Below are 27391 nucleotides of genomic sequence, written 5' to 3'. Positions count from 1 at the left end.
CCAAGCTCCTGCTGGATCTTCCCCACCTCCAGACATGACAGGAATGACACACATGTGAACTCACAGAGACTGTGGCAACATGCACAGGGCCACAGAGGGTCTAGCCAGTCAGGGTCCCAGCATTGAGGGCAGAAGGGACATGAGCTTCCATCCCTAACCAAGAAGCCATCACCAGCTGACATCTGCTTACAAAGGAGAAGTTTGTTTTGCCAATGGAGTCTCACTGGGTGCATTAGGCAAACTAATGGGTAGGCCTCATGCCCAGCAGTACAATGCCAACGCAAAATGAACTCAATGGTATTTATGTAGACTCTTGGTCTCATATGGCTTTGTTTGAACATTTTTATTTATTAGTCTTTTGCTTGTATGTTATGGTTTCAGGCTTCATGATTTTATGGGTTTTGTGTTTCTTGTGCTTCCTTTTTATTCTGGTAGGGTCTTATTTGTTTGTTTGTTTGTTTGCCTGTTTGTTTTCTGTAGAGAGAAAGAGAGAGAGAGAGAGAGAGAGAGAGAGAGAGAGAGAGAGAGAGAGAGAGAGAGAGGTATGGAGTTGGGTGGGTTCATGCAATTGCCTTAAGAATGAACTTTGAGCCTTGCTGTGTTGGTTCACATTGATCATCTCACTCAGAAAATACCCTAGAAAACAAACCCCTGAGTGTGCTTATAAGGGATTGTCTAGATTTGGTAAACCCCTGACCATGCCTTTGAGGGATTGTCTCTATCACTCTAACTGACCTGTGAAGACACACCATGACATTGGGTGACCACCATTCCCTGGCCTTGGGACCTGTACTGCTTTAAAAGGAAAGACCTCACTGAGTGACTGTCAATGTTCTCTGTTTTTTAACCTCGGGTGTGAGGTGGCCAGCCTTCTCGAGGGCCTGCTGCCAGGACACCTGTCGTGAGGGACTATACCCTTGAACTATAGACCGAAATAAAGCGTTTGCCCCTTAGGTTGCTTTTGTCATGGCGCTCTGACCCTCCATCTCTGTCTCCCTCCCTCCCCTCTTTCCCTCCTTCCTTTTTGTTTTTGTTTCTCTAGTAGGTCGTTACTGTGTTAGCCAGGAGTCCCTTTACAGATTCTGGTACTACGTGATCTGGACTTTCCAGCCATCAGAGTTGTAAGCAAAATTAACCTAATCTTGGTGCTTCTCAGCTCCAAGTATTTTGTAACAATGAACAAAATTACACCTATTCTTTTAGATGCTTCTTTCCCAGGATAGTTGAAGGAACTGCATTGTTCTGGACTTCCTGGCGTTTGCTGTCAGCTCACTGGGAGCCTGCTGTGAAGTTGGTCTGACTCCTCAGCTCACACCCCTAGGCAAAAGCTGGGGTAGAGGACAGGGAGGGGCAGTTGGGTAACATTTACTGCTGTGTAACTCTACTTCTCAACTCCCCTAGACTCCTCCGGGACTGGGAGTGGAGTGGACCCGTCAAAGAGGCTTCTTTTGCCAGCATGTAAGGCAATCTCACTCTCCTCTCCTGACTTGTATTGCTTAACAAATATATCCCTTCTCCAGGGAAGAGGGAGAAGCACAAGGAGGGAAGATGCTCTGGTAAATTTGCTTCTCTATTTTATGGACAGAATTTCAGCAATTACATACCAGATTTCTTAAATCTTAGTCACTTATTAGATTAAAAGTTAAGCGATATTTCTAGATTACACTTAGTAATTCAGTATAATAATGTATAAAACAGCATTTTTTTTCAAGGAAGAAAAGGGAATGCATCTAGAATTTGCTAACATGTACAGCATGTATATCAGAATGAACGGGTGATGTGGTTGGCACGGAAGAAATAAACACAGCACTGATGAGGTTTGTCTCTTGGGGGAGGAAAGCAAAGACATGGACCACAGGGCTGAGACAAAATCAAGTCCTTCCTTCTCCTCACAAAAGGCAGCAGGAAAACAAATTCTAATACCAAGCCAAGTATGTACTTCAGAAGTGATGACTTTTTTTTTCTTCCTTAAAGTGGTTGCTTCTAAAAGGCACAATTCAAAATACTTGCTGCAAGAATAGACATGCTGAAATCTTAATGGTGCAATGCTAGTTTGTTGAGTAAAAAAAAAGTGGGGCTGGATAATGACGAATCATAGCTATGCAAATGGAAAGAAAGATCATCATGTCTTGTGCTTCGGGGTGTGAACTGATGGCAAGAATCGGACCATGTTTCTCAGTGGAGAGATGGATTTAAGATGGGAAATTTTGGGGCTATGTGAACCTCCCCTTAAGATTCATTTGCAGTACATGAGATACTAAAATAATTGGTCTTCCATCAGCCTTCCTGAGGGCCCACCTCTACAAAGAGGCAGCTGTCAGGTGACAGATCCTCCGGGTTTCCTCTCTCCTTCCCCCCCCCCCCCCCCCCGTCTCTTCCCCAATGCACATACCGTTTGCTTCCAGAACTTATATTTTAATGTTAATAGAGAACTGAAAACAAGTGCAAGTCTATATAGCACATACTGTAGAACTCTTTCCTAATATACCTGGAAGGATCACCAATGGAGGGAAGCGAAGGTTATAAATCTTGACCAAATTACACAATGGAGTCTTTTATTCTTCTGTTTTTGTTTATATTTTTTTCTGAGCCAAGGGGTGTTATTTCCAGTTGTTTCAGACTAAGAATAACATTACCACCCAAGAAGTAATAACCCAGCCCCATGAAATAAGCAGAAAATTCAAACAGTAGTCAGTGACTCAGCTACCAGGTACTTACCAACCCTACAATTACATTCTCACAGGCCTCTGTGAATGGGTGAGCTGATTTCAAACCAGCATTATTATTTAGGTGGCTTCCTGCTGCAGTGACCTGATGATAGTTGGGGCTGTTCATAATTTCTTAGAAAATTTTTAAAAATATTGTATATATTTGTTTCAGTATAGTTTTTTTAAGCTTTGTATTAACAAATGAAGTAATATCCAAACTATCTTTAAATTAAATATACCAAAGTTTTCCAAATAAGATAATGAATAAGAGTTATTTAGTAAATTATTTGTTGAGTGATTCAGACACAAAGAGTTGTCAGCTTAGACCCCAGTAAACATACTGTACCCAAAAATAAGCTCCAGAGAGATGGACATTGCAAAGAAAATTATGGGAGAATTAGCAAACTATATGCAGGAATGACTTTGTTTATGGTTTAAATCCAGAAAAGCCATTCATGGGAAAAAGAGAATGTTTGACTATTTCAAAGCTGAAACTTGTACACATGAAGAAAGAAGCAGCTGGGGAAATTTACATTAAGTTTGTAATACACACAATTGGGATGTGTCTCCTCCTGAAATGTGTAAGAAAAGGGCTGGGGTCCTAAGAAGGTGGGCGTGAAACACAATAGCTCCCACTTGTGCATAGTTTTCTATGATCATGTGGATTCACTGAATCTGATAATACTGATCGCTTTGTATTCACAATGTGTTGTAACCAGCTTTTCTTGCAGGTTAGCACAGCCCATGTCTCTCACAATTCTGTGGCATAGTTTTCAGTGGTTTCAAAGCTTTTATTGGTGAGAGAGTACAGCCCTATGTTGATGGAGTTTTAAGCATTAAACTAAGCTTTTAATGCTGGATGCCAGGGTTAGAGAAATCAAATATGTTTTCTAGTACTTCATCTGCTTATACAGCCAGAACCTATCATTAGAAGGATGGTTACCGACAGCTGTTTAACAAAACTGAGTGATTTACCAAGAAGCCGGGCAGTTGCTTTATCCTCTGTTCTAGAGGAGGCATTTGCCATTCAAACCTGTCTTAGCAAAGGAGGAAATATCATTTCAGGTCCCACGCTTTTCACAACATGTCATCGTTATCGTTAGAGGCCTTAGTAAAAGAAACACATTAATTGCTATCCCAGAGCATCTCTGGCTAGCGTGACTGTAGTATTATGCTAGGGCTCTTTGTCAAGCCTGCCAGTCCCTTATCTTGCTTTTATAGCAGAGGAAATAAAGGCGCTGGAGACCTATCTTTGAGGTCACACAACAAGTTAACAGCAGGTAACCATTAGAGCTGGCAGCTCCAGAATTCCCACTGTGTGTAATTAGTTCACCACAGGCAGGAAATGGCAGCGCTGGGAATAAATGGCAGGTGTGGTGTTTGGGGACCTGATGGCTGGTGGGAATTCTCTGTACTCTTGTGAATGGTTAATTAACTTAGTCTCTCTTTGAAGGTCTTCCTGCATCCAATGTGGAGGCCTCTTAGCTCTGTACTTCTTCCTAGGCTCAAGGAAAACACCGAGTTTGCCGCAAGGTATCTGGAGGGCTTGCCGGGTGATGATGCTTGCTGGGTGTGGGCCTGAGTAATTTTTAAAAGCACTTCGGTAGCTTTCGGAGGCTTTATGGAGTTTCTCACTGTCGTTTCTGTTGTTTTCTCCTAAAGGATCTCAGCGTGCCTGGGAAGCATGAGGTTGGGAGTGAAGGGCAGGGCCTGGCCTGACTGTTGGCAGTTCTCCCTGCTTCTGCCTCTCTGGTGTTGTCAGAGGTCTCTGCTGAGTGCAAGCATTGTTGGTCATCATGTGATCAGGCTGTGGCGTGCATGCTTGCCTTTGTCTTCTTTTATAGGTACCGCATTTTCGGACATCCATCCGAAGGCATCTGAAAACATCCTCACAGGAAACTGTGGTGTTTGGCAAGCACCGGGGTACACTTATGGAGAGTTCCAGGGAGTGCACAGGCACTCTGCCAAGTTGGAACCAGAGGCTAGTTCCATCATATGTTCTAACAAGCTTATTAGTCCTAGAATCAGGATGATCTGAATTCCATTGACCCCCTCGTTGGGACTGGAGAGAGATGACTTGAGCTCCTGCTCTAGGGTGTTGAGAGGCTGGACTCTTGAGTGTGCTTGTCTTTCTGTGCACAATGTGCTTGTGTACTTTCTAGAAGACCCTACTGACTTCCTAATGTATCAAACCTGTCTATGGACTTTACAGTCTGGAAACAGGCAGCATCAATACCACTTGGGAACTTACACATGTAGGGCCCCAGCTTTCTTCTCCTGTGTCTTTCTTCTCCTGTGTGCTATCCAAGTGGTTCTTAAGCCTGCTTAAGCTTGGAAATTTCTGCGGTACAATTGCCACTTCTTTCACTGGTCAAAATAGCTAGTTATCAGTGAAAGCTTTATCCTGATCCTGCCCTTTATGTATATACCATGACCCTTAATAATTATCTTAGTCTCATCACACTATAATAATAATAACTTATTTCAAATTTCTCTTTATGATAAATTAAGAAATGTTCAGTATAAAAGCCCCAAGAACACATAAAAGTGAAGAGTAAAAAAGCAATTCACCCCTCAGATGTATTCTTTTTTTTTTTTTTTTTTTGGTTTTTCGAGACAGGGTTTCTCTGTGGTTTTGGAGCCTGTCCTGGAACTAGCTCTTCTAGACCAGGCTGGTCTCGAACTCACAGAGATCCGCCTGCCTCAGCCTCCCAAGTGCTGGGATTAAAGGCGTGCGCCACCACCGCCCGGCTCCCTCAGATGTATTCTAAAAGTACATCCTCATTTCTGTGTGTAATTTTAGAAGACTTTATGTTTTTTTTTTTTTCCCTGATTGTAGGCTCTTTGTGTTGTTAACTGTAGAAAAGCAAAAGGGAAAGGGTAAGAAAATTGCAGACAGAGATTTGCTAACTTAAGTGTTAGGGTTTTATTTGCTTCTTTCTTTGTTTGAGACAGATCTCTGTAGCAGCCCTGACTGTCCTGGGATTTCCTTTGTCCATCAGGCTGACCTCAAACTCACAGAGATCTGCCTGTCTCTGTGCCATCACGACCTGGCCAGGTGTTAGGGTTTTATGTAGTAGCATCTCACAGTCTGTGGTGATTTGAAGGAAAATAGTCCCCAAAGGGGGTGGCACTATTGGGAGGTGTGGCTTTGTTGGAGTGGGTAAGACCTTTTGGAGGAAGTGTGTCACTGTGGGGTGGGCTTTGGGGTTTCCTATGCTAAGGATACTGCCCAGTATCTCAGTCTACTTCCTGTTGCCTGCCAGATGTAGGAATCTCAACTACTCTTCCAGCACCATATCTGCTTACCTGCTGCCGTGCTCCCTGTTATGATGATAGTGGACAGGACCTCTGAACCTGTAAGCGAGCCACCAGAATTCCATGTGTTCTTTATAAGAGTTGCCACAGTCATGGTGTCTCTTTACACCAATAGAAACCCTAACTAAGAGATAGTTCTTTCTTTCCTTTGGTTTCAGAAAATCCCTTTGTCTTAAAAGACCTTTATTTCTCTTACTTTATTTTGTATTAAAAGAGTTCTGGTATAATCATAATCATTGATGTCTGAAGTAGCTGTTTTATGATTAGATTTATGACTTCATTTTTCTTTGTGCAAATGAAAATTTTAATTGACTACTCACTACTGTGACATAGTTTGTTTTTAGATAAACTATTTCTGGCCAGAAACGTCCTAGGCTATAGAAGACTTCCTTTTGGATTAAGCATGGTCTAATCATTCTCCTCTCAAACTTGCTATGGAGCTGACCTCTGGGGAGGAGTGAGTGCATGCTCAGACAATCTCAGGTCAACTGCTCAGAAAATTCTACATGGTCATGGAACCTCACTGCGAGGAAACAGACTTTTGCTATTTAGGCTTCTTTGTTGATACTGAAAAAAAAATGCATGGCAGAAACTTTTTTTGGCCGTGTCTGTACCTTTTGAAGGCAGCTTGAGAGCAAACTGACATGTGGCCTTTAACCTCTTCAGGGTAACTGGCTTTTCTGTTGAGTCAGGGAAGAAAGGTCTGTCGTGGTTTTCCCTGTGGTATCTTGGCAGTGTTTTATTGTAGAGCACATCACCACCCTCAGCACCGAAGACTGCCTTGTGACAAGTGAAGGACCTGGAGCATCCTTCCGCAGTGGACCGGACTGCTCAGTTCCAGGTGTTGCAAGACTAATGCTCTGAGAGCCTCTTAAAGCTCAGCTCAGGAACCCAGGCAGTCAGCAAGTGTTTCCAAACATTCACTCTAACTGTGTCTTTCAGAGACCATTAAAAGAGATGCCAAGTGTATTTCCAAAAATCCTAAGTAATAGCTATGATAATTTTCTCCACTCTGTTTTGTCTCACTCGGTTTTTATAATTTCTTCTCAAAACCCATCCTCACTGCTCCTTCGTGACTTTTCTAAAGCTTCAGGACCTTCTTCCCAGGTCGGTTATTATATAGATTGTGTTAGCCTCTGCAGCTTCTTTTAATTTCCTGATAGCTTCCCAGAAGAGCGATTTGTCCATTTTGTGGGTAGATAGTGGGAGTGGCCTTGGGCAAGCTCAGTGGGCAGGACTGTGGCTTATGAGTCATTAATAACATAATCTTTTCGTTACACAAGCTGCCGGCCATGCCCTGCAGTCCACACCTGTCACCTCGGTGACCGACTGTGTAGACTTGAGTGGCGTCCCTGCCTTAGAGCTGTTTAGGAACATTGGTTAATGGAAAACTGTTGACACCAAATACGAAACTGGGTTAATGGGGACTGAGTAGAATTGATGGGAGGAGATAGCAGATCTTAGGGTGCCGTTCCCAGCTGTGGTACAGCTGTGCCGTTTATCTTGACTGATAGTGTTTTAGGTTGAGAAACTGGCTGGGCAGGGAAAAGGTATAGTTTGTATATAGCATGAGCCATCTTGGCTCTGACGCTTACCAAAGATCTTAAGGCCTTATTAGACTTTTTTTTGTTAAAAATTTTATTAAAAATTTCCACCTCCCACAAAGCCAGTACATGCAGTAGGATCAAAACCCAGTGCCATTGTCCTTGGCTTCTCAGTCAGCCCTCCTTGTCAGCCACGTTCAAGGAGTCTGGTTTGATCACATGCTCCATCATCCAGTTGGCCTTGGTGAGCTCCCATTAGATCAGCCCCACCGTCTCATTGGGTGGGCGCACCCATTGCGGTCCTAACTTCCTTGCTCATGTTCTCCCTCCTTCTGCTCCTCATTTGGACCTTAGGAGCTCAGTCCAAGTGTTCCAATGTGGGTCTCTGTCTCTATCTCCATCCATTTCCAGATGAAGGTTCTATGGTGATATGCAAGATATTCATCAGTTTGGCTATAGTATAGGGCCATTTCAGGCTCCCTCTCCTCAGCTGTCCAAGGAACTAGCCGGGGACATCTCCTTGGACACCTGGGAACCCCTGTAGAGTCAAGTCTCTTGCTAAGCCTAAAATGGCTCTCTTAATCAAGATATATACTTCCCTGCTCCCATATCCACCCTTCCTCCATCCCAACCATCCCATTCCCCCAAGCTCTCACCATCCTCCCCTTCTCACTTTTCTTCCCATCTCCCCTTACCCCCAGCCCCTTTTAAAGATGCTCATATGGTGAATTCCGATATTCCAGTCTCCCATGACTGCGTGCTATCATTTTTTGACCAGGACACCGTGTTTATACAGCGTCGCTGAGTGTGCGGTTCCCTAGGGTGCATAGCTGCTTTGCTCTTGTCACGCCTGCTCCCTGCTCTTGGTGTTCATAGTCAAAGCATGAAGAGCTGGCGTTTGTATTCAAAAAAGTTTAGGATTTACTCCCAGGCAAGCATGTTAACTTAATGCATAACTTTTTATTTTATCCCCAAAGGTTTCCTCTCTCCACCCATACAGGTTTCTCTTTTGAAATATGGATGTATACATTCTTGGGGAAATAACCATCAGGGTTTTGAATAGATGAAACTTTCCATCACTGGTATCACTGAGTGTGTCTAGCAGCGAGGCTCTGTCTCATCTTCCTCCCTACTTTTCTTGCTTCTTTCACCTTCTATCCCTGATGTGAGACAGTGGGTTCCACCTCCTTCGTGTTCCAACCTGTTGTCTGTAGTCTGCTGCAGGACCTTGGTGCAAACACTTCTTCTGCCTGGAATGCTCTTGCCCACTTCTCTGTAAGACCGTTCCCATTCCTTTAGGCACAAATAGTGGCTTCCTACTGAGGATGTCCATGGCTAGCCATCGCTAGCCATCCGTGATATCAGTCCTTTCTTGTGGGCCTCCCACATTTTATATCCTAATTCTCTCTTTTATCTTTCTCTCTCTCTCTCTTTTTGGAGGGGGGCTCATCAATGTCAAATTATTTAAGTTATATTAGCTGTCTTGTTGACCACTTCCCCCCACTCTTGAATACATCCAATATACTTTTCCTAGAGGCACAGTAGAGTTTAGACTTTTATTCCCAACCAGAGTCTAGCAGGTAGAGCATCAAAAGCTCTTGCTGAATAGAAGGAGGGGGAGAAAAAGTACTAAGTGACATTTGTTGGCTTCTGTCTGTCATTGCTGACCTCTGCAGCTTAGACGCAGAATTCATCTGGCAGTCAGCCCATTCATTACGCAGAATGGGTTTAGACGTTGAGATGAGTTTTGAGGTTTCTGTCTTCAAGCAGTGTTAGCACTGTCTCTGTAGCAGGGACAGGAAGTAAACTCTTAGTTGGTTTTGGGGTTTAAAAGTATATCCAGGGAATGCAGAAGCAGCTCCCTGTGCACATACATTTCTAGGCTTTCACACGTTTCCAGGAAGTCAGCAGGTGGTAACAGACACAGCCTGTGGACTTATGGGAGGTAATGACAAAGCATATTTGCGGGGATAAGCAAACGGGATCTCTGGCACACCGAAGGTCCATTCTCTTTGGTCCAGGCATAAAAGGTGTATGACTTACTTATCGCTGAATCCCACACCCAGCGCTAGCCCCACTGCTAGGTGAGGGGCTAGGTGGAGAGGGATTCCTATGCGGCTCTGTAAACAGTGATAAGATGGTGGACCATGAAGCTCAGCTTGGCAGGGGCTGCCTGGGATCTTGCTGAGAGCACAGCAAAACTTAATTAACTGTGCAAACATTCTATTCAAGATAAGACTATAACAGTTGCCTTGGGGAAAATTCTTTGAGTCAATATTTGTTTGATCTTTTATATAATATTTTGGCTTTGGTATTCGTGCTGGAGCACAGTTCCTATTATATATGCTGTTTTCAAGGGTTTGCTGTGTTTGCATGCCAGGTCAGCCTTGGAACAAGGAAGGCTGGGAATCTCTGTTTAAACAGAGGTTCTAGGGGCTTCCCACTGGATGTTTGAAAGGTGAACTTTAGGTTTTGTTTTAAGCAGTTGACAAATCATTACTAAAAATATGTATTAAGGGCCCTAGTTTGATCTCTAGAATCACCTTCACCATCATCATCATCATCACCACACACACACACACACACACACACACACATCTCCCAAATAATTACAGTGGCCGTGATTTGTTGGACATGGCATGTAAGAAAGGCCAAGTCATTGGCCTAGAGCTCTTCTGAGGATGAGTTATCTCCTTTAATCCTCTTAGCAGTCCAGTGAGGTGAGGTGATAATTGGTCTGGACTTTCATGGGGAGTAGACAATATGGCGTAAGTCTGAAGAAAGGGGAGACTAAAGAAGTTGGAAATCAGAAGGAAAGTGTCTGGTCTGGTACTGGTCCTAAGTGACAGTGGTGTAATGGCAAATGGAGAAGTGACCAAAGGTATGCTCTGCCCGCGACATCATTTCCTTCTGCCGTTACTTGTGCCTTTCTGGGCTTTTAGTGTGTGTCTTCTGGTGACAGAGACAGCAAACAAAAACACACACAGCGGCAATGTCAGGCGTGCTGTGATAACAGCAAGGAAAGGAGAAAGTTCTGGGGGTTGTGAAGGGGGATTTGCAATGATACTTTAGTAGGAACTGCTGGGGCATTTGAGTGAAAATTGCAGGAGGAAGTGCTGAGGGAAGGAGCCTTCAGGGCCCTGGGAGGGCCCTGTACCTAGTTCACGGAACATGGAATTGGCCAGAGGGCTGGAAAGGGAATGGTGAAGTAGAGGGGCCGCCTGGGGGGGTGGGGTAGCACATGCTCACCTTTGCTGGCTTCAGTGGTGATGGTAAGGGCGGTGTAGCAGGAGCTTTGCTGGCTTCAGTGGTGATGGTAAGGGCGGTGTAGTAATTGGAGCTTTGCTGTCATTTCCTTATTTTTTTTTCAACCCCGTGCCTTGTAGCTGCTCCCGTTCTTACCTGGCAGGCCTAACATAGTGTCTAGACCCATTCCTGTTGCGGGCACGGGTGTGATGGCTGCACAACCATCAGCTGGCAAGTGACAAACCGGTTCAAACCTGGGAGGGAGCAGGCAAGTCACCCTGATCCCCACCCTCAGTCTTCTCTGGGTCTGCACGCCTGGGTATCTTCTTCAGTTTTCTGTACAGTACTGTATGTGTTTCTGCTGGAGCTGGATCTGCAGCGTCATTGGTTAGATGCTGGATCCTGGAATCTGCCTTGTTCCTGCTGGTCTATTGTTCAAGTCCACCTATGTGTTCCGGGGTTTGTTGTTTTGGCGGTCATTCCCACCCCTGTTTAGGCCCTGTGATGGACACATGTTAGGAATACCCACAGGGTGCTTTGAGGACTCCACATCTCTGCTCTGATATTGGTCCCCATGCGCCTACCACCACTGTGCCTCCGTGGACAATGGATTTCGAGCCTAACTACACTGATGGGCTGTGCTTCTGCAGATGCACACTCTGGACTTTCGTCAAGATGCCTTGGGGAGCAGGAGGCAGCTTGCAGGTTCCGTGGAGCCTGGAATACCTGTTTCCAATCCTCTCCCATAAGCCCAGCATGCTGGTCCTCGTAGGCATGAGCACAGACCAACAGAGATGGTGAGGAGAGGGACAGGGTGACAGCAGTGCCCATGCAGAAGGACATCACAAGTCATGAGAGGAAGTTTCAACAGATGGAGCTTACTGGCCCCACGATGGCCGCTGATGAATGATCAGAAACCAGATAAGGCTCACAGGCTTAAGGAAGAACATTAGTTAAATGGTTGCAAAATTAGAGAGACACTGAGGCAAGTCAGACCAAGCTGTGTGAAGAATGGGAGGCAGTGAGGATCTGTGAGTGCACAGTGAGGACCTCTGAGTTAGCACAAATTCAGGTCAGAGGCAAGCTAATATTTGCTAGTAGGGTTAACCATTAGGTCACCTCTCTGATCTCTCTCTCTCTCTCTCTCTCTCTCTCTCTCTCTCTCTCACACACACACACACACACACACACACACACTTCCAGATTTTTTAGTTGGCGTTCCTTCTATGTAGATCTAAAACACCAGTAAACTTTCAGGCTGGAGTCTCAGAATTCTGGAGTGGAGTTACTATGTATATTTCTTGGTGTTTTTCTTCCTGCTTCCAGCCATAGGGAATTGACTTAGAGGGTGTATACAGAGAATTTTCCACTTGGTTATGAAGTGGGGTAAATTCTCTGAGCTCTTAGCCCCAGAAAAAAGTCATAGGGCTGAAGAAATGCTATAGCAAACATACAATGTACGTAGACGGTAACTACATGAAGGGGTGTTCCCTTAGCTAGCTTACTTAAGGTAAATGTCTCTTTGTGCCCATCACTTACTTTCCTGAGAGCTGATGAATTTGAATTAATGTTTGCTGAGCATCCAGAATCTCCTGTGGAATTGCTTTAAAAATGCTAAAACACAGTTTACTTCCCGAATAGGTGGTTCATTTGTGTGGCTCAATATTGAGAAGCTGAGAACAGAGAAGAGAGAAAACACGGTTCCTCCCATCCTTCCTACACCACTTGGTGAGTTTCTTGCTTCAAGGCAAACCATGTTCCTATGTTAACACATGCTATGCCATCTTCAGTCAGCAATAACAACTGTAAAGAGAGGTTATCTGCAGACTCTACACGCACAGTTCCACCGAACCGGAAAATGTTGGAAGAACATTGCACGGTACAAAACATGTACAGACCTTTTCTCTTGTCCTGATCCCCTAAACAATGCAGCATAATGACTATTTACACAACACTGACATGGAATTAGTTATTATAAACGATCGAGAGATGATTTACGGAACATGGAAAGCTGGACCTGGGGGCTCAGGCCTGTGAACTCAGGCACCTGGAGTCTGAGGCAGAAGGTTGCGAGTTCAAGGCCTATCTGGGCTGTGAGTCCAAGGCAACAATTTAAGTAGGATCCTGTATTCAAATTGCAATAAGAAAGGGCTGAGCTTGTGTTACCAGCCCCACATTAGAACACTTGCACAATGTGTGCAGTGCCCTACGTTCAATTGGAACAAAAGGGGATGAGGATAAATGTTGGCCACATGCAGAATCGATACCACTCCACAAAAGGGGTTCTCGTATCTAGGGACGTGTGTGTCTGAGAAAATCTAGGAGCCAATGCCCCTCAGATATTGAGGTGTAATAACTTATTTCATAAGTTAGAGTGAGTCGGACAAGAGTTTGTTGAAACTCTGATCATCAATTCAAGTTACAAGTGTAAAGATTCATAGCTTAACAAACCTCCGCTGATGCAATAACCCAAATCAGACTGAATCAAACCGAATTAGAAAAAGCCCAGGTTTAATGGATGATGGCGCTCCTGGGGGAAGACCAGGAAACCACGGAGAGGGGAAAGAGAACCTGGAAGACCACGTGGGGGCAGTTTAAATAGCCTGCAGGAGTGGTCTTGACCCTCTCTGGGGAGGGGTCACCGTTTGGCAGGCTTTCTTGGAGGTAGAGTCTGGACGGCAGCAACTCCCAGGGGAGGGGGCTTAGGGTGGAAAGTTCCACCCAAACATTCCAGACTCCCGGGACACATGGATGCCATGGGCTGGGTGAAGCCTCCAACCAAACATTCCAGACTCCTTCGACATAGGGTACCAGGGGGCTGGGGTGACTCCTGAACCCAAACAATAAGATCCTGTATACCATAGAATCTAAATCTATGATTGCAACTCCGTCTGACTCTTGGAGAACAGTGCAGTGCCTGCATTCCCGAGGCAGGCAATGAGGCGGGGCCTTAGGTCTCACCAGCCTCATGAGTAGGAATTGATCAGTCATGTGTCTACCTGGAGTAAAGCAAGGGTGAGATGATCTTGGAAGGGATGGTGGCTGCCCACATTCCTTATCTCAGGCTTTGGTCCCATGGTGGTGATCTTTTCATGGTCGAAACCACAATTCAGGCACTATAGGATGCCCATGACTGGGCTTTAGTTATTTCTTTGTTCAAAGAGGGTCATCTTTAGCTGCCGGGCCTGGCCTCTGACTTTAAGGTCTTCCTGCCTCAGACTCCTGTGCACTGTGATTGTAGTTGGGCATTGCTGTGTTTGGATCTGGGTTTTCAATTTGGACTCCTCCTCCTCTTGATTTCCTGAAGTTGTCTTAAATCTTTAGCTGTTCCTATTGCTCCCTCAGTGCTGGTCTGACTGAGAACAGTAAACAAATGATAGTAAAAAAAAAACGTGGAAGCAGCCAGTTGGGTTTGCTTTTACCATTTTTATTTTGATGACTTGATGCCTATATATTCATATATACAATACTATATATATGATTTTGCATTTTATTGAAATTTTATTGTATATTTTGTTGAAATTTACAATAGTGAGCAAGCAATTAGATTTGTATGTTTGACCTAAATCTGTTCATGTGATAGAATTAAATAAAAAGATGCATGGGGTCAAAACGGGAACCAGCAAACCGTGAGTTTGAGCTCCTTAGCTCAATATCGAGACACCTCCTCAGAAAAGGTATCAGAGCCATGGGAAAAAAAATAAAGTCTGTTTTGTGCTAAGGACTAGAGGGGAGAGATGGCTGGGCACTCCTCTGCAGAAGGACTAAAGGGCAAAGATGACTGGGCACTCCTCTGTAGAAGGGATTTCATAGAGAACAACCTCAGAATTTGCAGGTCATTCTAAAGCAAAACTGTTTCCCACAAAAACTGTGGTTAGAAAGTTGATCACAGGACGATTAGGTATTTGGGAAGGGGGAGGGGGCAGTTAGTCAAATGAGTCCTGAAAAATGCTCATATTCCAAAAAGCAGCCAAGGAAAATAAATATGACTGACATATTTTGAAAAGCAGTGTTAATAGAGCATAGTGTGTCAGGACACGTCTGGAGGGTGAATAAAAATAATCAGAAACAAAAGAAAATATAAATCAAACCCCCAACAGTGAGGCTGTGTAAGATGGTGCTGCTCAGTGTGGTGTTTTCTGGGAGCCAAGGTTATCTGGGAAGGGCGGGGCATTGTCTTGATTTAAGATTGATATGGGAGGGCCCAGCCCACTGTGGGAGGTGCTACCCACCCCTAGGCTTATGGTTCGGAGTTGTTTACTAGAACCAGCTGGGCAAGCTGTGGGGAGCCAGCCAGTGAGCAGCATTCCACCACAGTCTCTGCTTCAGCTCCGGCTTGTGTTTCTGCCCTGGCTTCCCTCAGTGATGGACTGTGATTGGGACACGTAGGTCAACAACCCCTGCCCTTCCCAAGTCGCTTTTAGCCAGTGTTTTTATCACAGCAGTGGAAAGTGAGCTTCATACCTCGGAAGGTGAGCCTAGCTCCGCTACTGAGGCAGGAGGATGAGGGAGGCAAGGACAGCCTAGAGTAAGCAAAGTCCTGGGGAAGGATCCAAGATGGTGGCAGAATGGCCTTTTAGATGACAAATGAGATGTCAGAATTTAACGCCAAAATGAACCTCTCAGACAGAGCCATTACTAAAACTTTAGAATGATTTTTATACCTGAGCAGTCACACCCAGAGGAAATGTTTTTTTTAAAGGAAATGTTTGATATACAGAAAACAGCCCTCTAAAGTTTAATGCATATTAATTCCAGCAAGGCAGGTGGATCTCTGTGAGTTTGAGGCCAGCCTGGTCTACAAAGCGAGTTCCAGGACAACCAGAGCTGTTACACAGAGAAATCCTGTCTGGAAAAAGCAAAAACAAACAAACAAAAAGTGTAATACATAACACATAATTGAAAATGAGATAGCATCCAACCAGAATGATGGGTGTATGAATTCTAGTGCATCCATACAATGGGCTGTTTTATAGCTAAAAAAAATATTGAGGTGTGAAGCAGAATAAAATTTATATAGGAAAAGGCAGGAAGGAAATGTTAGCCATGATTGTAAATATGTAAGAGGATTTAAAAAAGATTTTATTTGTACTTATATGAGGTTGTGCAAACATGGATGCCTATAGATGCTGGAAGAGGGTTTCAGATCCCCTGGAGTTGCCTGAAAGGGATGCTGTGAATTGACCTTGGGTCTCTGAAGCACACTTAAACACTGAGCCATCCCTCCAGCCAACGTAACATTATTTTAAAAACAACAAACACAAACAAAGAACAACTCTTTGGATCTAAGAGTGAGCTATAATGAAGATATATTACAAAAAAGTAGATAGAGAGTAAGTAAATTCTTTTTTAAAAAAAGTAGAATAAGTAAATAAATACATTTAAAAAAAACCCTGAAGTTGAAAATGGGTTAGAAACATCATTTTCTTTATTTGGTAGAGGGTGCTATCACAAATACTTTGAGTCTAAGTTGTTCACGGCATTTTGATGAGTTCTTTAGCTATGTAGAGACAGGCACCGGTGCACTGTATAGTGGCGGGCAGTGGTGTGCTGTATAGTGACGGGCATTAGTGTGATATCACTTGAGTTATATAATCACTATATAGTGATTCCGCGGTGAGGACAAAGAACGAACGGGGTGAAGTGAGTCATTGCTAATCCAGATGTGGATGGCTTGCAGCCTCCACCGTCACCTCCATGCTGGTCACTTGCCATGATGGCCAATGGCCTGCTGACTACAAACATTAGGCTGAAAGTGACTCTGTCACCAGGAAAGAAGGTCTATTGGAATGGCAGAAGGTCCTGGTGGTGTGATTTAGGCTGGAACCTCCTGCTGTTTTCCTTAAAGACAGACCTGGGAAGAGGATGTTGAATTCATAGCCGGATTCACATAGAGTGTGACAGTCAGCGTTGCCAGTTTGTCTGGTAGGCTAACAATGTCAGGTCACAGTGCCTCCACTGCAGGCCAGCGGAGGGTCCCTGGACTGCGCGAGTCCAAGCTGTACCGGTAACGGGATTTCCGCTGTTACGTTATATTCCCAGACAGAGGTCCCCATGTCCTACCACGATGGAATCGTCATTTGGATTGACTTTTGCTTTCTTCCATAGTTTTCAAATGCTGTGTTTACACCATCAGTGAGGGTTTGGAGGACATAATCCCTTCTTGTAAACCAGAGGTTTGAAAAGTAGGCTGGGAAAATGAGCAGTACCTGGTCCTCTGGACTAAACAGTGACTTCCTCCAGAGGAACTGTGATCAGCATCTGTGGTTTCCACACAGCACAAAGGGAAGCTACCTCTTCTACACAGCTCATTAAGGCGAACCCCAGCCAAGGGTGTTCATTTCAAAGATAGCCACACGGGTGTGGCTTGTTTTGAAACTCGGGAGGATAAATGGCAATTTCTAACACTACTGCCACCAAATTTAACCAGGGTTCTCTCAGTCTAACGTCAGAGCCAGGGTCTCATTGTGTAGTTGAGGCTGGCCCTGAATGCACAGCCTCCTGCCTCGGCTTCCCCTGTGCTGGGATGGCAGGCATGTGCCACCACGCCAGCTGCAGTGTGGGCTGAACGGCAGGCTGGGAGCTAGGCTGCAAAGTGTGTGAGAGCAACCATCCTTGTTCCCACTGGCCGGCCTCTTCCTACCCAGCATGTATGGACATTCAATTAATGTCTTAAATGAGATCATTTCCATTTTGTAGAATTTAACTCTAGCCACATAGTTCCAGCTAATATTAAATCCAGTCTAGATATTACAGGCTTTTAATGTAATTTGGATTTGAGCCGTAATGGGCATATACCAGAGTTCAAGTCATAAAACCCACCCTAATGCTGACTGCTCTCTGAGGCTCATTTTTTTTTTGTTTTCTGGGACTGCATCTGAAGCACACTACATAGTGCATGGTTTTTGCTGGACTGACATTTTTGGAAGACAACACAGACTCATTCTGTGGTAAAGTTCAAAAATGCTTGGCAACTACCAGGCCCTCTTGGAGCCTCGTAACTTATTAAAATGCCATTTTTGTTCACCCTCCCAACCCCGTGGGTTTCCTTTTCAGTAACTACATTCTTTTTTAGCAGATTTAGGTATTTGGAAACTAAGTCATTCCCATAGTGGGAATTACCAGCCCACAGGGGAAGTTGTCTGGCATCATTTAGATTTGTGGGGTTAGGAGGCACCTTCAGGAAGGTGCTCTCACTCCCAACATTTGCTATAGCAGAGGCCTCTTAAGCCATTCCACATGCGGCACCCAGATTGGAGTCCTCAGGGGGGCGGAGCCTGTCATTTCTTTCCTACTTTTGAAAATTTCTATAGCGCAGTCTCTCTTGCTTCTTACGGTGGTTTGTGGTTCCAAGGGACTCCTTTATCTTTCTTCACTTGTTTCTTTGTCTCTGGAGCAAGAACAGCGCAGCTTCAACGGTCACTGCCAATGGAACTGTGAAGGTGTTAGCTTGTTAGAGCCCCCATAATACCAATGGCAGAGGACCCACCAAGGTGGGGGTGGGGGGAACATAGCAAAAGTGCCCCGAGTCACTTGTGAGGTGAGACTGAAAGCCAGGGCTTGGCAGGGCTGTGCCCTTCTGTCCCCTCTGCTCCCTTCTCCCGCTTCTGGTACTTCCTTGGTTTGTGACAGCAGAACCCCCAGTTTCCAGCTGATGTTCACCCTAAGGGCATGTCTGTACCCAAACGCACCCTTCTTAAGAGGACACCAATTGGGTGGATGAGACCCACCCTTCTGCAGAATGAGCTCACCTTGCCTAATTATATCTGATTGTCAAATAAACTCCAATTTTGAAACTGAAGGCTTGAGATGAGCATTTGGATTTGGGTGGAGCATGTGTGTGTGACCGTGGTAGTGAAATTCAGTGCAAGGAACGGTTAGTGAGGAAGTCCAATAGCACTGGGTGGTCTGGAGAGACAGGCTATGTTGCTTCTCTCAGGTTCCTTCCCTTCTTGCTCTTAACACTCAGACAGGGGCTGGAGGGGCAATGCTTACTGCTCTTGCAGAGGACACAGGTCTGGTTCCCAGCATCCACATGGTGTCTCAAAACCCTCTGTAACTCTGGTTCTAGGAGATCCCTTCTCTTTTGGCCTCCACAGGCACCAGGCACGGCATACACACACCGTCAAAATACTGCACATGTTTATAAACAGCCTAAGAACAGACAAACAAAACCAAACTGCTATTACAAAACAAAGCAAGCATCTAATAGATTAGGAAGTGCTAACTGGTAGATTTGGCCTCTGCCCGAGGAGCAGGCAGAAGTCTTCCAATCCGTGTATTGAAGTCTTGGTTTATGTCATGTTTTCTTTCCCAGTTTGAGCTTCTGTGTACAAAGGTGACTAGATCCGGCCTAGGCTGTAAACAGGCGAAGCCACAGGTGGCTTTGTGGCTGCCTCACTTGTTTATTGGCTCCTTTGAGATCCCAGATAGAAGACATAATAGAAGATCAAAGGCCTTTGTAATTACTTCCCCCCAGCAATTCTTGCTAATGCCTGCAGAGCTATTTGTCAGCTGTTGCTGGGACTGTGTCTAATTTCACTTTACATATAGACTTAGATGTTGCCTCCAAATTGCCCTGAGCTCTTCTCTGTCTCTAAGTTGACGATTTTATGTAACACCACTATTTCTTGGGCTCCTTCAGAAGCTTAAGTCAGAGAGCTCTTGGTGCAAGATTTTACAGTGCTCACAACTTTATGTAAACCTTTCATTGAAGTGTAGCATGCTTACAGAAAACCAAAAGACTGGGATTCACTAAACAGACTGCTTTGAAAGTATCCCTGGCGAGAGACAGATCCCTATCAAGGACCCCTCTGTCATGCCCCCTCCTAGGCACTATTCCTCACCACTGTTGGAATTTTATGTGCTCTCTGTCTCTGTCTCTCTCTTTCTTTCTCTCTCTCTCTCTTACACACACACACACACACACACACACACACACACACACACACACACACACACATTTAGAGACAGGGTCTCTCTAGCCCTGGCTGTCCTGGTGCATATTTTGAAAGATATATTTCTGTGAGTGTGCACATGAATGTGAGTGTGTGTATGTGTGTGTGTGTGTAGGCCAGAGTAGTGTCTGCCTTCTTTCAGTAGACATTATGACATTATATGAGGTTTCACCCATGTTGTTCTAATTTTCTATGATATTCCAGGAAGCCTCCCTATTTTATTAATGACAGATACTGTGGTTTTTTTTTTTTTTGGTCTTGTTTTATTTTGTTTTTTTCATTGCTGTGGTGTACTGGAACTACATTCTGAGTATCTTTATTTTTTCCTTCAAACAAGCAAACACATGTTGAAGTAATTCATTTTCTGCTTTCTAATATTTAATATTTGAAGGTTTCCCAAGAGCCTTAATTTTGTGTCCATGGGATGTTGTTGGAAGCTTTCTCTCTCTCTCTCTCTTCAAAAACTGTTTACAGTCGAGAGGAACATCTAGCTGGGTCTTTGGAATTTTCTAACAGTGAAGTGTGAAAAGAAAGATGTGAACCATGGCAAGGAGGCCCCTTGGAGATGTCCAGGGAGCCATGGCGGGATGAGGCCATACATCTTTGCTGTTCTTGCTTTGATTCCAGTGTAGCTTGAGCCTGTGTCAGGAAGCAAGCTGTTCTTTCAGTGATAAATGACTGTGGGTGCTGAGACTTACAAGGACTTGGGCTGCGGAGGGGGCGGCACTAATGGTTTTAGGAAAGAAATTCCTGGCATACTCCCTTCCCCTAATTCCTGCCTCTTTAAGCAAAGGTGACTGAGCCTTCTGAATATGAATTCTGTTACTATTTTTTTGTGTTTTACGTGAGTGTTTCTTTCACTTCTGGATAGTAATGCCTGATGACAATGAATAATTCTACATGGGAGTCCATGAATCAGGATAGTTTAAGACACTTGGTGTCTGGTGAATGGTAAGACCTCCAGAACTGCAGCAGCAGTTGTAATTGTTTAAATTATTATTATTATTATTATTATTATTATTATTATTTTGTCCCAGTGGAGGACCCAGGGTTGGGAGATTTCTCTCTCTCTCTCTCTCTCTCTCTCTCTCTCTCTCTCTTTGTGGTTAATAATCACACTGTTCTAAGGCAGCCGGAAAGGCTTGTGAGCTGAGCCTGGCTGAGAACAACCATAATTCAAGCCTCCCTTTCTACTCCACTGCCCTCAGGAAATAAGGAATGCAGGGTGTGGAACGGCCTTCTCCCTAACTGCCTGGCTGCACTGGCTATGCCTCCGCAGAGAGACTGAGTGCTGGGATGTGAAACAGATGTGCTCGTTGTCAGATTACAAAGCCAAAGCCCACGCCAGGTCCCTGGGCTGGAGTCTAGGGGTACTGAGCAAAGTACCCTAGATGGGACTAAAAACGCACAGTCGGTTAATGTGCAGGCAGTTGCTGCAGAGGACAGTGGTCCATGTGTGTCCAGTAGGGTAATGTACAGACACCTACTCAAAGGGCAGCGGTCAAAGTGTTTCCAGTTTTGATGTTGTCTTAGTTCAGGTTTCTATCTCTGTGAGACACCATTACCATGGCAACTCTTATAGAAGAAAACATTTAATTGCGGTGGCTCACAGTTTCAGAGGTTTAGTCCATTATCATCATGGCTGGACATGGCGGTATGCAAGCAGACATGGTGATCAGAAGACAACAGGAAGTGGAGCATGGGAGACCTCAAAGCCCACCACCACAGTGACACACTTCCTCCAACAAGGCCACACCTACTCCAGCAAAGCCACACCTCCTAATGGTACCACTCCCGTTGGGGGCCATTTTGGTTTTCAGATCACCACAGAGGCTATACAGGCAAACAGTTGCATGTTGCTGTGTTTGCCCTTCCCTCTCTCATTTCATTTATAGCATTCTACCCCTAAATACTTCAGAATGCACCTCAAGAATAGGGACATTTTCTTAGATTACCATTATACAGCATCACACTTAAAAAATGGACAGCAATCTTTTTAAAAATTATCTAATATCTAAAATATTTTCAATCTCCCTTGCTTATTAAAAAAATCTTTTTAGGTTAAAGTTTTTCTTCTAGCACCTTTTGTAGGCCTGGATTTGCAGGTAGATACAGTTTAAATTTGGTTTTATCATGGAATGTCTTATTTTCTCCATCTATTGTAATTAAAAGTTTTGCTGGGTATAGTAGTCTGGCCTGGTATCTGTGGTCTCTTAAAGTTTGCAGATCCTGGCTTTTAGAGTCTCCATTGAAAAGTTGGGTGTTATTATATTAGGTCTGCCTTTAAATGCTACTTGATCCTTTTTCCCTTGCAGTTTTCAATATTCTTTCTTTGCTCCGTACATTTAGTGTCTTGACTTTTATGTATCCAGGGGACTTTCTTTTTTTTGGTTTTTCAAGACAGGGTTTCTCTGTGGCTTTGGAGCCTGTCCTGGAACTAGCTCTTGTAGACCAGGCTGGTCTCGAACTCACAGAGATTCACCTGCCTCTGCCTCCCAAGTGCTGGGAATAAAGGTGTGTGCCACCACCGCCTGGCAGGGACTTTCTTTTCTTATCCAGTCTCTTTGGTCTTCTGTTGGCTTCTTGTACCTTGATAGGAACACCTTAATTAGGTTATGGAAATTTTCTTCTATGATTTTGTTGAAAGTATTTTCTGTGTCTTTGACCTTTCTCTATCCCTGTTATTCTTAGATTTGGATTTTTCATAGTGTCCCAAATTTCATGGATGTTTCGTGCCAAGAATTATTTAGATTTCTTCTATTGTGTCTTCAATGCCTCAGATTCTCTCTTCAACTCTTACATTCTGCTGGTGAGGCTTGCCTCTGGGGTTCCTTCTCAAGTTCCTAATTTTTTCACTTCTTCATTTCCCTCAGCTTGGGTCTTCTTTGTTGATTCTCTTTCTACTTTCAGGTCTTGAATGATTTTATTCATTTCCTTCCACTGTGCTATCACAGATTTCTTTAGGAGAGTTATTAATTTTCTCTTTTAGGACCTCTATTGTATTCATAAAGGCTGTTTAAGGTCTTTTTCTTGTGCTTCAGCTGTGTCTGATACTCAAGCTCTTCTGTGGTAGGGTTTCCTGGGCTCTGATAGAGACATATTGTCCTGGCTATTACTGATTTTGTTTTTTACACTCCTGTTTAGGCATTTAGGCTTAGAAAGATTGTAATTCTCGGTGTTGGTATCTGGTCTTGTCTTTGTTGGATGGGTTCCTTGGTTCTTAGGAGAGTGTGGCGGTCATGTATTGCCTGATAGGAAATTCTGGGATCTTGATAGGTGTGACCACTGGCGTTTCCAGGTAAAATGTGTTTCCAGGTATTGGGATATGACACTTAGGAGAGAAGATGAACTGGGGGAGGAATAAGTGTGCCCACAGGAGAGAGGAAAGCAGGGTGTCCACCAGGATCTGCTTAGTTCCCTGGGAATAGGGGCAGGAAGCGAAGAGAGGCTGCAGCAGGTGGTTTGCTACAGAGCTGGGGATGAGACTGGGGAACTGGAGCTGGAGAAATGGAAAGAGAGGCAATGACCTGTAGCTAGCCTACTCGCCTTGTTGGCCAGAGTGGCCTGCAGGTTCCCAGGGAACCTAGGGGAAGAAACTCTCTTAGTTATATACAAACATCTTGTGAAAAATTTAAGTAGAATGTTACAGGCTTCATGTTGGGATCACGGGCAAAGGCTAAGTGTTAAGTCACTGACAGTTTAGGGAATCTTCACAATGGTGATTACCTGTATTAGAGTAGAGACACCAGGACAAAAGTAGTTTCCAAAATTCTCTCATTGAAGAAAAGTCATCTTATTGGGGGAGACGGTTTATTATATCATCTAAGAACATAGCTTCTGGAGCAAGGAATGGGCAGAGCTACCAAATATTTTCTGAACCTTTTCCTGAGGAGCTATTCAAATTCTTGAATATTCAGTTTTCTCTGCCTAAAAACAGTGGTCATTTTTAATACCTGCCGGAGTGAGAACTGGAAAATAAAGGCATGCATGTAATGTGTATAGGATCGTACTGGAGGATAAAGGCATGCATGTAATGTGTGTAGGATCGTACTATCGTCTTAGAAGTGCATTGGTTCACATACTCCACATTCTAGGAATGCTGTTTCTAAACCAGGAGCCATTTGGCATGAAGTACAACAAACAGAGGAAAGAGAACACTCCAGGCAATTAGTTAACCTTCTGTTGTGTAGCAGTCTATTATGAGCCCAGCTAGGGGCTGGCTAATAGGTTCTCTTTCAAATTGGAAGGGGCTGGTTGGCAGGCTGCGTTGAGGCCGTGAGGCTGCATCTGGTGCAGTGGGAAGAGCTGGGATAAGCTGTGCAGGTTCCAGAGGGATGACGGGAATATGTATGCCAAGAATTTGCCCCGCCTCCCTCCAGCTCATTGCTAAGCTCTTTGATCTAGTAATGCTTTCTTCTGTACCTTTTTTTCTTCTTATGTTTGATGTGAATCCATGATCTTGCAAAATTAAAAAGTTCAATCTGGTGTTAATAGCTTTCCTGAGTGATGTTTACAAGCTATGTTTTTGTTGTAGACAATGTATAGAAGACAATGTATAGAAGGTGCTCACTTTGAATAAATGAAGGAAATAATTTGTTACTGATAGCTTCTTTCATCGGTTGGCAACTTCCTGGCTTTTTGTTTGTTTTTTTGTTTTGATTAACTTTATTTATTGTGCAGTTTTATTTGTCCCGTACCTGTCAGTTTTTAAAAAGAATTTACCTAAAAGTATTAACTTGTCCAGCAAGAAACATTTAAAAATCAGCCGGGCGGTGGTGGCGCACGCCTTTAATCCCAGCACTTGGGAGGCAGAGGCAGGAGGATCTCTGTGAGTTCGAGACCAGCCTGGTCTACAAGAGCTAGTTCCAGGACAGGCTCCAAAACCACAGAGAAACCCTGTCTCGAAAAACCAAAAAAAAAAAAAAAAGAAACATTTAAAAATCTATTAAAAAGCCCAAATCACTTATTTTGTAATTTGAACCTTACAGGCCTATATGTTAAAAAGCTTAGTCACCTGTGTTACCATTGGAAGTGTGGAACCTTAGGAGATGGGAGAAGGTCTGGTCACTGGGGACCTCACCTTACGGGGGCCATTGGGATACTAGACCCATCTTCTGGTTTTGCTTCTCAACTTCACGAGAGACAAATATCAGACTCCTGTGTGCTATGCTTCCACATGTCTGAAGTGACATGGGCTAAAACCTTTGAAACAGTGAGCCAAAACAGTCCTTCACTTGCTTCAAGTTGATTGTCACGGGGGTTTCATCCAGCAATAGAAAGGTCACTGACAGAATGGAACCGTGCAATGGCTGCATGCGTGAGGGTGCACCTGAACTTCTGTTCTTCAGAACTAGGATGGGACTATTGTGCTTGTATCTTTATCCTCTTTTTCCTCAAAATTCACCTATAAGTGTGTGATGAGAATGGATACCTACTTTGAGAATCTAAAATCTGTGTCTCGTACTGGATTATTTGTATGGGGGTCAGGAAATTAGGTAGGTCATTCTGTGTAGAACTCCATTGATCTAATGTGGTAAGAATGTCACAAGATGCTGAATTAATGGCAAAAAATGGGTGATGTCCTTTAAAAGGCCTTAAAGCTCAAAAGTCTATGAACCACTCTATGGAAGGCATAGATCAAGTCCACACCGTTAACACCACAAAGACTTACACACAATTATATTGTATTTGGTCACATGGACTAGTTTCCCAAGAATTGTTTAGATATAATTTCCAGCTGGCCAGAGAGAGCCATGATGACTTAAATGGCAGAATGATTTGGTGTGCACAGAAATAACACATCTCTTCATCTTTCATTTCCATTTTGGATTTTCTTCTTTTGGCTTAAGAGAGGACAGAGTCACAGAATGTTCAGAGCAGAAAACATCTTTGTTAATATTGTTAATATTTCTATTCTGTTGTCCAAAAGAACGGAAGCAATAGGATGAATATCTCTATATCCTTATGAAGAATTATTGAATCAGCTTATGTTAAAGTAATAACAACCCTGGTCTAATACCCGAGACACTGAGAACCTAGGAGTAGCTGCCTCACGCTCTGGAGACCCACAACTCTGTAGTTCCTTGGTCCAAGATGTTGGGTCCCAATCTGGCACTGGAAACCTGGAGGAGGCGTGGAGAACTGCTGGTCTTTAGTTGGTGACAGAAGCCTGGAAACACCGGTTCTGTTATTCACAGAATCAGCAGCCGACATTTATGTTAACTGGACAGCAAGAGGGAAGGCCAAACAAGGGAATGGTGCAAATCTCCTGCCAAAGAAGAATGCCCTACGGCCACATACACCCCTTTCACCTGGGCTGCGGACAGAAGGTACCGCTCACACCCAGCTGTGTCTCCCACATCAGTTAAGACAATCCGGACAGTTCCTAGGTATGGCTCCCTGCTCAGGTGAGGCAGGGCACCCACATATTTCCAGAGTATTTTGGATGGACCAGGGCAAACTCAAACAATGGTAACTTGCAATCACCATTGGATCTTGTCCCATGCTAAGTCACTGATGCTTCTGAATGCTGACATTTTATATACTAAAGTGTGTTTATGCATGCAATAAAGGAGGACTTCATTCTTGACGTCTTATGTCGACTAAGGCAGAAGTGGCATTACCTTTTAGGGGACTCTTGATTTGAGCTTTGCAATAAAATAAAACCTTGCACATATTTTCATGTGAATAACTTTGTTTATTCTGTGTTGTATGTGTTGGTATTTAGGATCTAAATAAAGGACCTAAATAAAATGAAGGACTTAACCTTTGTCTTTATTTTAATACATTCGTATATGAATACACACAAATATGTTTGTAACACAATGTATAATATATTAAATATTTAACATCATGATTATGTATACAATAAATATGTTTATATATAGAGATTATATAAAACATTTAAAAGATCATATATATAAATATTTTTAAATGATGATATATTAACCTTATATGGAATGTATATTAATATATGTAAAGGTTAGCAATTTGGACATTATTCTGGTGTATTGGACTTTGGACACTACCCTTAGCTTCAGTTCTTTTTTTTTTAAAGATTTATTTATTCATTATGTATACAGTGTTCTGTAGGTCAGAAGAGGGCACCAGATCTTACTACAGATGGTTGTGAGTCACCATGTGGTTGCTGGGAATTGAACTCAGGACCTCTGGAACAGCAGGCAGTGTTCTTAATCGCTGAGCCATCTCTCCAGCCCCTTAGCTTCAGTTCTTTAGCATTTTCAATCATTCCAACTATGTCCTCTTCATTTCAGAGAAGGGCAGTCCCAGTGGTAACATCTTGAGCTGCGTCTCGTTTTCCTGGGGCTTATATCCTCATCATAGACAGCACCCTTTGTTTTTAAACGTACACCCACACAAGTCTGTGAAAATATACGGAGTGGAGTTTATGTTCTTCTTGTCATCAATTCATTTATGATGCCATCCACCATTCCATCATAAACCAATGAACATTTATGACATATTGTGTCGATTGTGCAAATTAAATGCACAGATGTTATAGGCTGTGAAAAAGAACCAAGGGGGGAGAGTGGCACGAAAGGACCAGGGTTGACAAACATCAGCCAATTTTGCGGGCTACTGCTTTGGAAAAAGCTGG

At 43.7% G+C, this 27391-nt stretch overlaps 1 protein-coding gene across 4 annotated transcripts in view; it reads left to right on the top strand.

Moving 5' to 3' along the window:
- Positions 1 to 27391, top strand: part of Lypd6b (LY6/PLAUR domain containing 6B) — a 166870-nt gene that overhangs the window by 17269 nt on the left and 122210 nt on the right. For 2 of the 4 annotated variants that reach the window (XM_057755312.1, XM_057755314.1), the window contains exon 2: positions 12458 to 12544. The exons of the other annotated variants lie outside the window; for them this stretch is intronic. The gene's annotated coding sequence lies outside the window, so the exon portion shown is untranslated. The remainder of the gene's footprint in view (positions 1 to 12457; positions 12545 to 27391) is intronic. 4 annotated transcript variants of the gene reach the window in all.

Source organism: Chionomys nivalis, chromosome 22 (genome assembly GCF_950005125.1).
Source record: "Chionomys nivalis chromosome 22, mChiNiv1.1, whole genome shotgun sequence".
Classification (NCBI taxonomy): Eukaryota; Metazoa; Chordata; class Mammalia; order Rodentia; family Cricetidae; genus Chionomys; species Chionomys nivalis.
This window is presented reverse-complemented; position numbering and strand designations above follow the sequence as displayed.